Consider the following 11,158-nt stretch of genomic DNA (forward strand, 5'->3'; position numbering starts at 1 on the left):
GGCAAATGGCCAGTTTTCACAGATTTGAATAAGTAACTTGTGTTTTTGAGGGGTTAAATGGCTTTGGGCCACTGATCTCACACCACATTTACATACCTAGTGATGCCACACATTAAATTCAGATCACTCCAGCCTGGCCCAAACAGGTTCTGGGCATCAGAACTGGCATCAAAGTGGGCAAATGGCCAGTTTTCACAGATTTGAATAAGTAACTTGTGTTTTTGAGGGGTTAAATGGCTTTGGGCCACTGATCTCACACCACATTTACATACCTAGTGATGCCACACATTAAATTCAGATCACTCCAGCCTGGCCCAAACAGGTTCTGGGCATCAGAACTGGCATCAAAGTGGGCAAATGGCCAGTTTTCACAGATTTGAATAAGTAACTTGTGTTTTTGAGGGGTTAAATGGCTTTGGGCCACTGATCTCACACCACATTTACATACCTAGTGATGGCACACATTAAATTCAGATCACTCCAGCCTGGCCCAAACAGGTTCTGGGCATCAGAACTGGCATCAAAGTGGGCAAATGGCCAGTTTTCACAGATTTGAATAAGTAACTTGTGTTTTTGAGGGGTTAAATGGCTTTGGGCCACTGATCTAACACCGCATTTACATACCTAGTGATGCCACACATCAAATTCAGATCAATCCAGCCTGGCCCAAACAGACTGGAGTGATCTGAATTTGATGTGTGGCATCACTAGGTATGTGACTGTGGTGTGATATCAGTGGCCCAAAGCCATTTAACCCCTCAAAAACACCAGTTACTTATTCAAATCTGTGAAAATTGGCTGTGTGCCCACTTTGATGCCAGTTCTGATGCCCAGAACCTGTTTGGGCCAGGCTGGAGTGATCTGAATTTGATGTGTGGCATCACTAGGTATGTAACTGTGGTGTGATATCAGTGGCCCAAAGCAATTTAACCCCTCAAAAACACCAGTTACTTATTCAAATCTGTGAAAATTGGTTGTGTGCCCAGTTTGATGCCAGTTTTGATGCCCAGAACCCCTTTGGGCCAGGCTGGAGTCACTTGAGTTTGATTAGGGGCATCACTAGATATGCACTTGTGGTGTTAGATCAGTGGCCCAAAGCAATTTAACCCTTTCACTAACATACTTTAATGCCCACTTTGATGCCCATTTTTTTGCCAGTTTTATATTTTTCACAGCTGAGTTTGAGTGTATGTATATTAGGGCACATCGGTGCATTGTATTTTATTATTGTGATGTGTTATTTTTGTTGATAAATGCATAAAAAACTGAAAAAATTAAATTGCCGAATAAGAAACTGACGAATAAGAAACCAACTTCAGCCCCGAATAAGAAACTGGACGAATAAGAAACCAACTTCAGCATTGTTTCATTATGCGCGTATAGCATTATGTAACACAGATTTACGTGAATAACTTCTAAACTACACATAGACTTGATAAATTTTCAATCAAATATTATTCAGGACATTGAGATGTTCATTTTGAGTACTTGTGGTCCAGGGTACCTCTTTTCAAATTAAATGTATGGACGATTGAGTACGTTTGATTCTGCGCGTATAGCATTATATAACACAGATTCACGTGAATAACTTCTAAACTACACATAGACTTGATAATTTTTCTATCAAATATTATTCAGGACATTGAGGGGTTAATTTTGAGTACTTGTGGTCCAGGGTACCTCTTTTCAAATTAAACGTATGGACGATTGAGTACGTTTGATTATGCGTGTATAGCGTTATGTGACACAGATTTACGCGAATAACTTCTGAACTACACATAGACTTGATCATTTTTTTAACAAATAATATTCAGGACATTGAGGGGTTAATTTTGAGCACTTGTGGTCCAGGGTACCTCTTTTCAAATTAAACGTATGGACGATTGAGTACGTTTGATTACGCGCGTATATAGTATTATATATCTTAGAATTTCAAATTCATATAGAAACCTTGAGACATTCATTTTGAGCACTTGGGGTCCAGGCACCTTGATCAAAATAAAAATTATGTATGATCAGTTGGTTTTAAAACAGTTGGTGCAGCATAGATGAATGAATATCTAATAGCTAACGTCTAACTGCAGACTAACTTGAATCTGGTGGGAATTCTTCCACTGTACCCTACACACACACACACACACACACACACACACACACACACAAAATGATGATCCTACTCAACTACCCTGGCAAAGTATGGTGACCCCAACACAGTAGGATCCCCAACTGTGACCCCATACAGCCTTCCAACCAGTATAATGACCCACACACAGCCCTCCATGCAGTTTAATGGACCCTACACAACCTGCCATGCAATATAATGGCCCCCACACAGCCCTCCGTGCAGTATAATGGCCCCCGCACAGCCCTCCGTGCAGTATAATGGCCCCCGCACAGCCCTCCGTGCAGTATAATGGCCCCCGCACAGCCCTCCGTGCAGTATAATGGCCCCCGCACAGCCCTCCGTGCAGTATAATGGCCCCCGCACAGCCCTCCGTGCAGTATAATGGCCCCCGCACAGCCCTCCGTGCAGTATAATGGCCCCCGCACAGCCCTCCGTGCAGCATAATGGCCCCCGCACAGCCCTCCGTGCAGTATAATGGCCCCCGCACAGCCCTCCGTGCAGTATAATGGCCCCCGCACAGCCCTCCGTGTAGTATAATGGCCCCCACACAGCCCTCCACACAGTATAATAGCCCCACACAGCCCTCCACACAATATAATGACCCCCACACAGCCCTCCATATAGTATAATGGCTCACACTCAGCCCCCCCATGCAGTCTAACCCCTCCATGGCCTATGATGTACGTCATACGTCGTGCCGCTCCCTTTGATGCGTGCTCACCCACTGAGCTCACATCTTTCCCCTCAAGTCAGCTGATCTGATCAGCCGACATGTGCCTCTAAAGGCTGCTTTACATGCGTTGATGTCTCGTGCGATCGCACCCGCCCCATCGTTTGTGCGGCACGGGCAGTTTGTTGCCCGTGTCGCACAAAGTTGTAACCTCCTGTCACACGTACTTACCTTCCAAACGACTTCGCTGTGTGCGGCGAACATCCTCTTCCTAAAGGGGGAGGGACGTTCAGCGTCACAGCGATGTCACACAGCCGCCGGCCAATAGAAGCGGAGGGGCGGAGAGGAGCTGAACGTAAACATCCCGCCCACCTCCTTCCTTCCGCATTGCCGGCGGGACGCAGGTAAGCTGCAGTTCATCGTTCCCGGGGTGTCACACGGAGCGATGTGTGCTGCTATGGGAACGATGAACAACCGGACGTTCGATTTTTAGAAAATGAGCGACATGACAACGAGCAACGATAAGGTGAGTATTTTTGCTCGTTCACACTCGCTCGTAGCTGTCACACGCTACAATATGTCAAACGATGCCGGATGTGCGTCACTAACGACGTGACCCCGCCGACATATCGTTTGATATATCGTAGCGTGTAAAGCCCGCTTAACAGCAGCGGGCAGATTAGAGATCACACTGTTACATTCTTGTCACCCCTGGATCACACAGGAAATTTCAGCTGCCATTTGTTGGATTACTGCAGTTCATCTGGTTTTGGAGCTGGTGTCGTTATATTTTCTGAGACCCCCCCAGAAAACTTTCACGTCCTTTCAGCATAGACTAGATCAGAGCTCTGCAAAGACAAATCATATCATTAGTGCATGAATAGCAGACAGGGAGCTTCATACTGCACAGCGCATGTGCTGCACCAGATCACCACTAGAGGTCACTGCTGCCCACTGCTCAGGAGAAAGATGGTCCCATGAACATTTCATTCCCAATTTAGAAATTCACAAAGCACTGACTATCACCTGCTGAGCTTCAAAGCTTAAATAATAATATAATACAATTAATATTATTAATAGAGACCTCAGAGATTTGACCCCATTTAGGAAACTACACCCTTCAAGGCAAAGACAAGGAACGTAGTGAGAATATAGACTCCAAAGTGTCTTTTAGAAAGTAAAATGGGTTTTCTCAATTTCTGTCTTCAAAAATGCATTGTTCTCCTTCCTCCTGGCTTTCTGCTTGGTGAACTCCTGATGACTGACAGTGCAGATCAGCAGTATAAAACAGTGATTTTATAAAAAAAAAAAAAAAAAGATGCCTAGTGACACATGACTGGAATCAGGATCTCTGTCCTTACTGAATGCTGTCAAATCGAAAGGATAATCCTGGCGACTGATCCCCTTCAATCCCATTCCTTGATGCACTATTACGCCTTTAGCACGCGAGCCCAAACCCATTCTGTCAATAGCATGCCCTGCCGATGTCAGCGCAAGATGAGCCCACGTCATCTGCAGTGGAGTGACCTCTAATATACAATGACACCCTGCTGCGTCGGTCGCGATTGTCCATTTAACCCTGTAGATCTTTTGAACAATAGCGACCACAACATCTTGATGTCTGGAAAGAGAGACATATTTTAGGAGTTTTGGGAGAGACACTAATTAGAAGCGTTTCAGTCTAAAGTTTGGACCCCATGTTCATAAAATGTTTTTCTTCTTGTTCTAATTGAAATGTGCACATTTTAGATTCAGACTGAAGGCAGCAAAACCACAAAGAAACAAGGAGTAAGGAAATTTGTGAAACAAAACAGGGTATTTCTTACACTTTAGACTCCTCATGTACTAACCCTATTCCAGAAGTGTTCTAAGGCAGAATATGGCAAGAACCGTTCATTAAGTAATGAAAATTGGCAGTCCATCATTACTTTAAGGCCTCTTTCACATATTCATGCAAAAAAAGAACTTTTGCACGGTCTGTGGTGAAGGTGCGTATGTGTGTGCAAGTTCCGTGTGCTGTCCGTGAGACATCCGTATAGCACACGGACAGCATGAACTTGTATAATTACCTGTCTCCGGAACTGCTGCTTCCGGGTCCGCAGTGAGTGCACTGAATATTCATGAGCTTAATGAGCGGGACTCGGAAGCAACAGCAGAGGCAGAGACAGCAGTAACAGAGCCAGGTAAGTATAAAAATACAAAAACAAACAGGGAAAGATGACCAAAAAGCCCAATTGCTGAAAAAGTGAAACTTCTGCCACAAAGAAGTCACAGTCACGGGAGACAATTAGATTTGTTACTGATTATCATGGCCAATTCTCCGCCATGAGGTCTTGTCTTCAGAAATTCTGGCCTGTTTTGCAGGCGGATCCTGTGTAGGCCAAGATAATTCCAGATAGACCAATGATGAGTATTCGCAGATCTAAGAATCTGCGTGACCATCTGGTCACTAGCCACTATGAGTGTGTTACTCAACCATCTCACTTTGGTCCTGTGCCTCCTCGGACTGGTTGGGTGCCCTGTGGTCAATGCGTTGCTTGTCAAAATGTTGACAGGGCCGACTCATTGAGAATATTTCTTATTCCTCATTTTTGTGATGGTTGTGGTTCAGGAAGTTTTTTCCTTTTTGTATTTTTTCCTCTTTTATGATTTTTAGTTTTTTCCTTTGTATGTTTAATCTAGACATCATCCTTTCGCTGTCCAAGATCTTACATGTATATGTACCGCCCCGGGGCTCAGCCGGCAGCCGAGCCGCTCGGGTCCGGGCTCGTTTGGTGGGTGGCTCGAGCGCCTCCGAACCCGGGGGTCACGTCGCTCTGAAGGGAGGCTGGCGCTACGTGAGATTTTGGTGAGGAGGTTCACGACCGAGGCCGTGGTGTTTAGGGATGTAAGTTCGTGACGCCACCCACGGATTGTGGTGAATGTGGACACCACCGCTGCCGTTAACTAGGCTCCCGGGGACGGTGTTGTGCAGCCTGGTGTTGACCCCTCCGTGGGCAGGGGGTGATGGTCCCAGGGCCCGGTGGTTGCGAGGTGCGGGCGTGTTGGTGCGGCGCGGTGCACGGCCCAAGGACACTGATGTACTCACTATGACAGATACACCGGAGTCTCTGGTAAACCAAAAGGATGGTGGTCGGTGCCCGCAGCCAGCTGCACTTGGTCCCCCACCCGGTTCAGTGGTTCCCGCCTTTCTCCTGCACCTCGTTTTGTAAATTTTGACTGCCTACGCTTCAGCGACGGTAGTCCGCTCCCCGGCTGTGTGTGTGTCGGGGAACCCGCTTGCCCGCAGGCGCAGGCCCGTGGGATCTCTCTGCCTGTGCGATGGCTTTCTATCCCCCTCGGTGGGCTGTTGCCGTCTTTCGGGTCTTGGGACGGGAAAGGACCTAAGGTCCAGACCTCAATCAGTAAATTCGACGTGGTCCAGTGGCTTCTGGACCTCGCTCTGGGTCTGAGTACCCCTCCTGGTGCTCCGGTTTTCAGTTGGTTCCCCGGTTCGGTACCGGCGGGCCACTACCCTGTCCCGGTCCCTTACGGTTCCACCAGCCGTCTTCCCGCTCCTGCAGGCGGCAACCACCGTCTGCCTCCTAGCCACAGGGTATCCGGGCTACGACCCAGATCCCTGAAAGACGTTTACACTTTGCTACTGCTCTCCTTCACCTCTAAAACTGATCTCTCCTCAACAACTCTGTTTGTGTTTTTCCCGCCTCCAGATCTCTGAACTCCTAGGTGGGCGTGGCCAACCACCTGGCTCCGCCCCCTGGTGTGACCGTCAAGACCTGAGAGGGGTGACTCAGGGTTTTTAGGTTGGCTGCTGTTACCTTGTTAGGGGACGGGTGTTTGTGCAAGGGACTACCTGGCTAGTCCAGGGCGTCACATATACATATAATCGTTTTACATCGGTTTGGACATTTTTTTGGAATTAATACATTTATGGATAAAAGAATATTTGGATCCCTGAGAAATAATGTTGCTGACTGTTCATGCATAAAATTTGTTTTGTTTGATAACTATGATGCTGCATGCTTTATATTGTATTGTGGATATAATTTTGGTGATATTAATTACTATACAAATATAAGATTTTTAATATTGGCTGTTTCCCATTTATGTATACATTCTGTTGCTATGAATCACTGTATGGCCCGTTTTTTCTATGTGTAAATACACTCTAGCCACGAACCAATGTGTGGCTGTACTTACAGGATGTAGCATTTTGACCTTATAGTATTTTCAGCATGGTGACTCCGGTGGGAGTGTACGCATGTGCGCCGTCTGCTCCGGGACATCATCGCACCGCTGTATCTCTTTACCTCACATGACGTCTGCTCATGTGACCGCCATGTGATCGGATCACAAGGTCGTCATGCGACCAGGACGTCGGGTGATGTATGACGCAGCGGGCGACTGGCATCCTAGGTTGCCGAGGCAGCTCATGCGTCAACTATCCACCCACTGGATGTGATTGGATGATGCCTCTTTTTAATCGTGCACTTCCCTCACTACACCACCCTCCCTGACGAAGGCTTTTCCTGCCGAAACGGCCGTGGGGTGGACACCAGCACCAGGTTGTTTCCCGGATCCTTTCCTCCCCAGGTATGTTTACACCTTGATGTTCTAATCTCAGATGGATATTGGCCTTATAGGCCTTATGATGCAATCTCGGCTAAGGTCTTTATATCCAGTGAGTCACATTATACCAGATATGACACTTTAGTCACTATTAGGTTATTTTACTGATATGTGATTCACTGGTTTCTGGATTGCACAATTGAATCAGCCACTATAATCACATGCCTGACATCAATTGGTGTTTAGCCTCTATACTATGTATATGGTGTTTCCATTCATTTTTCTATACTGTGTATATGGCTTTGTAATGTCCTCTTGGGATTGGGTAGTGATTGTATTATCTTTCACTCAGCCGGGATCCTCCTGGTGTTGGTGTCTTTCTTGTACTTGTGCCGCTCATCACCTACCCTCCAATAAAGTTTCACTTTTTCAGCAATTGGGATGTTTTGGTCGTCTTTCCCTGTTTGTTGTTGTGTAAATTTTGCGACTAGCCCTAGTCCTACCAGATTTATTACATCATGATTTTTCTCTTTATTTTACATACAATATTTTGGTAGATAAGGACCCATCCACTGATTTTACTGGGTCTACGCGAGTCTGTGTCTCCGGTCAGTGTGAAAACATTGATGTGTGACCAAACCCGCTGATTTTACTGGGTCTAAGCGAGTCTGTGTCTCCGGTACGTATGAAAATGGACGTCACAAGTACCGGAGACACAGATGTGTGAAGGAGGCCCAAGACAGTCTTCCCCAACTTCAGTGCTCAAGAGCCACCAACAGTGGATGTTTTCAGGATTCTTTAGTATTGCACAGGTGATAATGTAATCGTCTGCACAGGTGCAATGCTAAGGAAATCCTGAAAACCTGCACTGTTGGTGGCTCTTGAGGACTGGAGTTGGGGAACACTGCATTAAGACATGATTTTCAGTCAATGTAGAAAATTGATAGTACCTTTAGAATATGCTCAATGTGCACTCATAAAAGACATCAACTGTTTTGATAAAACTGTCTTTCGTGAAAAAAGGAAAACCAACAATTACCTCTGCTGCAGAGGATAAGTTCATCAGAGCTACCCGCCTCTGAAACAACACCTCAGATAACAGTCCTCATAAAAGATGCACAGACATCAAGTAGCAGAAACCTATCAACATTATCTGTCCAGAGGAGGCTGCGAGAAGCAGACTTTATACCTGAAATGCTGCAAACATCACAGCAACTTGACATTTGACCAATGGATATTTTCTACTGTGGTCTTATAAATGAAAACATAAGATTTTTTTTGGTACCAATTGCCATGTCTTTGTGAGGCACAGAAAATGTGACCTGATGGTTTCCAAATATGTGGTGCCCACTGTAAAGCACGGAGGGGGAGGGGGATGATGGGTACGGGGTGGGGGGGGTGAGTTGAATATGTGAATCTTACCTGTCGTAGCCATACATTGGAATTAGGATGAGCGATAAAGAACACAAGAATTTTGGATATCAAAAGACACCATCCAATGCTGTTTGGAAGTCAAAAGTGTCTTCCTTAATGTGGTCTGAAAAAAAATCATCTACGTAAACTAAAATCAATTTACTATTTTCCAAAAGATCTAGGTGAGCCTGTGCATTGACTGGCTATATGATTATTTTCCTGTTTCGTCCCCTCGTCTTTCAGATAGGTTTGGATATTGCAAAATGTTTTTTTTGTTTGTTTTTGTTTTTTTTTACATTACACTCTTGATAGTTGTGCAATTTCTCTGTAAATGTGTTTAAATAAGAATATAGGAACAATTACTATAGGAACAATTACGTGGGAAAAAAACATTCACAATTCTATTTTGCAAATATCAAACATTGGGCAGGAAACGAGCCGGAGCTGACTAGTCACAAGATGTTGCCCAACACGGAATATCTATCATCATTCTGCAGCCCTGGATTATAATTAATCTACCATCCGTTACATAAAAGTAGAAAATTGAAAGCTCCAAATTGGCCTCTCCATCTGTTTATTTTCTGACTGTTTGTGTCTTATGTGCATAAACATGGACAACTGCAGCATTTGCTTTACAGCAAGCAATGATACATTACATAGTATGTCCTGGTATGAAAAATGTAAAGAATACATCTAGTGATGAACAATTTTCCATAATTTCCCCGCACCCGATTGTACTCACGTCTTTGCACTTCAGCCTTCTGGCTACATCTGATCAGACATCATCTTGAACTTTAGATTTCAGCCTACTTTTCCCTCTTATATACTATTGGTTCCATCACATCTGTATGTAACAATAGTGCAATAAACTAAAATATCATAATTAAGGGAAAAGCTTAAAGGGAACCTGTCAGCAGAAATTTTGCTCTAAACCTAAAAGATTCCCCCTCTGCAGCTGCTGGGCTGCATTCTAGCAGGTTCCTGTTGTTATTGTGCCCCCTTTTAGACCAAATTAAATAAATACTTTATAAAGTTGTACCTTTTGGTCTGCAAATCTTCTAAATTATCCACGGGGGCGGGCTGTCTGGTGTCCGTTACTGTCCCTCCTGCTGATTTATGCCGTCCCCCAACGCTCCATTTCATACCTCAGGGCGCCGCCCAGTGCGCCTGAGATCCCGCGCATGCGCCGTGCGACTGTACCGGGACTGTGCACTGTGTGCACAGTGGGACCGCTGGTGACGTGTTGCGCAGGCACGAGATTATGGGCGGCGCTGTGATTGTCATCAGCAAGTGCCCGCCCATAATCTTGTGCCTGCGCTTTCCCCTCTGCCTCCAGCGTTCTGCGCAAGCGCTGGCCAGATGACCCAACGTCACCTCTCATAACCGGTGGTGTCCTGCTCCGCTCCTCCCATCTTTTTCCTGCTCCAGGGCAAGATGGCAAAGAGGTAACGTCGGGTCATCTGGCCAGCGCTTGCGTAGAACGCTGGAGGCAGAGGGGAAAGCGCAGGCACGAGATTATGGGCGGGCACTTGCTGATGACAATCACAGCGCCGCCCATAATCTCGTGCCTGTGCAACACGTCACCAGCGGTCCCACTGTGCACACAGTCCCGGTACAGTCGCACGGTGCATACGCGGGACCACGGGCGCACTGGGCGGCGCCCTGAGATATGAAATGGAGCGTTGGGGGACGGCGTAAATCGGCAGGAGGGACAGTAACGAACACCAGACAGCCCGCCCCCATGGATAATTTAGAAGATTTGCATACCAAAAGGCACAACTTTAGAAAAGTATTTAACTTGGTCTAAAAGGGGGCACAAAAAGTATAGGAACCTTGCTAGAATGGAGCCCACGAGCTGCAGAAGGGGAAACTTTTAGGTTTAAAGCAAAATTTCTGCTGACAGGTTCCCTTTAATTGTGTAGATTGAGACAATATCATGGTAACTGGGGATACCGAACATAAATGGGGTAAGTTTAAGGATATACTGCTGGAGTCCTGTAAAAAACTTATACCCTCTGGTAATAAAATGTCTAGGAATAAAAAGAAACCACTATGGATAAATAAGACAGTACAAAGTATAATAAAACAAAGGGCGTTTAAAGTCTTGAAGGCTGAGAATACTGAAATAGCATTTCAAAAGTAAAAAGATATCAATAGGAAATGTAAAAAAAGAAATAAAACAAGCAAAATTAACTACTGAAACAAAAATCGCCAAGGACATTAAAATAAATCTTTAAATTTTTTATAAATACATTAATGCGAAAAGGAAAACAAAGGATAGTATCAACCCCTTAAAATATAATAAGTTAAATACAGAGGACAAAATAAAGACTGAGATATTAAACAGGCACTTCTCATCTGTGTTCACAAAGGAACTGACT

The sequence above is a fragment of the Anomaloglossus baeobatrachus genome, chromosome 10 (assembly GCF_048569485.1).
Source record: "Anomaloglossus baeobatrachus isolate aAnoBae1 chromosome 10, aAnoBae1.hap1, whole genome shotgun sequence".
Lineage (NCBI taxonomy): Eukaryota > Metazoa > Chordata > Amphibia > Anura > Aromobatidae > Anomaloglossus > Anomaloglossus baeobatrachus.